The sequence below is a fragment of the Schistocerca americana genome, chromosome 4 (assembly GCF_021461395.2).
Source record: "Schistocerca americana isolate TAMUIC-IGC-003095 chromosome 4, iqSchAmer2.1, whole genome shotgun sequence".
NCBI lineage: Eukaryota > Metazoa > Arthropoda > Insecta > Orthoptera > Acrididae > Schistocerca > Schistocerca americana.
Window position 1 is genome coordinate 774,367,927 of NC_060122.1, and position 2,826 is coordinate 774,370,752.

A 2,826-nucleotide genomic window follows, 5' to 3' on the forward strand; every position below is an offset into this window, starting at 1 on the left:
GAATTGGGAAATTCCAGCAGGACAATGTGACACTCCACACGTCCATAGTCGCTACATAGTAGCTCAAGGAACACCCTTTGAGTGGCCGCCAAACTCCCCAGACGTGAACATTACTGAGCATATCTGGGATGCGTTGCAACTTGCTGTTCAGAAGAGATCTCAGCCCCCTCGTACTCTTTCGTTTTTATGGACAGCCCTGCAGGATTCACGGTGTCAGTTCCCTCCAGCACTACTTCAGACATTACTCGAGTCCATGCCACGTCGTGTTGCGGCACTTCTGCGTGCTCGCGGGGACCCTACACGATATTAGGCACGTGTACCAGTTTATTTGTCTCTTTTAAGTGTATTATCCATAATATTATAGTTTTTAAAAAAGTTAAGGCCTTGACTTCTGAAAATATATTGTGTGTTATCGAGTTAAGTCAGATCATTCTGCGGGGAGCCAGATAAAAAAATGAGGCCCAGAAGTAGAAGATAAGGTTTGAATTTGGGCAGCACTCAAACAAAAGAGGGTATAAAATATAGAAGGCCAATAGCAGTAAAAGCTTTTATAAAAGGAGAAGTATGTTCAAATCGAATATTAATGTGATACTGTAGTGCTGTATTCTATCGTACTGTATCGTCCGAAACAATGTTGCTTCAAACATGTATGTATATCCGAAGGAACACTGTTTCGGATTAGATCGGACAACACATACACTGCATCACAGTGTTTCGTGCCATGACAATGCTATATGACTAGAGAAAACAGAGTCTCAACCTGTGCAGGAATCATGGGAATATTTTGAGCCGCGCGGAGTGGCCGTGCTGTTAGATGCGCCATGTCACGGATTCCGCGACTCGATCCGCCGAAGGTTCGAGTCCCCCCTCGGGCATCTACATCTACATTTACATTTATACTCCGCAAGCCACCCAACGGTGTGTGGCGGAGTGCACTTTGCGTGCCACTGTCATTACCTCCCTTTCCTGTTCCAGTCGCGTATGGTTCGCGGGAAGAACGACTGTCTGAAAGCCTCCGTGCGCGCTCTAATCTCTCTAATTTTCATTCGTGATCTCCTCGGGAGGTATAAGTAGGGGGAAGCAATATATTCGATACCTCATCCAAAAACGCACCCTCTCGAAACCTGGCGAGCAATCTACACCGCGATGCAGAGCGCCTTTCTTGCAGAGTCTGCCACTTGAGTTTATTAAACATCTCCGTAACGCTATCACGGTTACCAAATAACCCTGTGACGAAACGCGCCGCTCTTCTTTGGATCTTCTCTATCTCCTCCGTCAAACCGATCTGGTACGGATCCCACACTGATGAGCAATACTAAAGTATATGTCGAACGAGTGTTTTGTAAGCCACCTCCTTTGTTGATGGACTACATTTTCTAAGCACTCTCCCAATGAATCTCAACCTGGTACCCGCCTTACCAACAATTAATTTTATATGATCATTCCACTTCAAATCGTTCCGCACGCATACTCCCAGATATTTTACAGAAGTAACTGCTACCAGTGTTTGTTCCGCTATCATATAATCATACAATGTGTGTGTGTGTGTGTGTGTGTGTGTGTGTGTGTGTGTGTGTGTGTGTGTGTGTGTGTGTTCTTAGCATAAGTTAGTTTAAGAAATGTGTAATCTAGGGACCGATGACCTCAGCAGTTTGGTCCCTTTTAATTCGCACACATTTGAACATTTTGAATATTTTGCTAGAGCAAGGGAGTGTAGAGATACAAAGAGAAATGGAGATTTGTCCTGCTCCTGGAAACATGGTCGGATGGGCGAAGTTGTTATGGCGACAGCTCGCATCAAGCGGTAAATCTTGGAGTCACGGACCGACACAAATTTTAATTTGTTCTGAAATATTCCACTGCTGATGCTGAACCATAATCGCTATTTCAGAGTTCATTATTGATTTATCTGTTGTGCAGTCTCTTCTGAAAGTATTTTTCTGGTGTGTACCTTTACATGGAAGTGAACCGTGCGCAATAAACCGTTCACTCAAAAAGAGAACAGAAATTCCTGAAATGCCGTGTTCCAGAAGAACGCTGAAGATCTAATGAGTGAAGGTTAAACAGGTTCTGAGTAGTAGGAGGAGGAAACTGCTTTACAGCGTAACTTGACTGAAAGAAAGAACAGGTGGATAGGACATCCTTAGGTATGAAGGAACAGTTAATTTGGTCACGTAGAGAACTATGGACAAGTGAGGAATAAAAATTGCAGAGATAATCAAGACTTGAAACCACTAACCAGCCTTAAATGGATGTAGGTGACAGCAGTTATGCAGATATGAAAAGGCTTGTACATGATAAACTAGTATGCAGAGCTGCATTAAAACAGTGTCTGGACTGAAGACCACAACAACAGCAGTCATCGTTATCATTATCATCATCAGTAATTTAACCCAGATAAAGACATATCTTAGACCAGGAAGGGATGGTGAAAAGAAGGGCATCTGGCTATTTTATACCACTAACATGCTTAACCCGGAGTAACAGGCCGACCCCATGTAGATGCGGGACCAAGCCCAAGGAAAAAGAAGAAGATAGTTTATTGTTATTTTTTTCGCGAGTGTCATGGTCTCTACATTTATTTCTGTACACCTTAATCTGTTCGTTAATATCTTTAACCACCAGTTCTCGTCTGACGGTATTCAGAATTTATCCGCTACTTTGCAGCCTACGTGCATAAACAGGCGAAATAAGCCGTTACTCCCCTGCTACACTATTGGTGATAAATCTCTGGAAACAGCAACGATCGGAAAATATTTAACGTTAACCGTTCAAAGTGACTTTAAATGGGAGATACCAGATAGATTCACTGGAAGAGACAGGTAA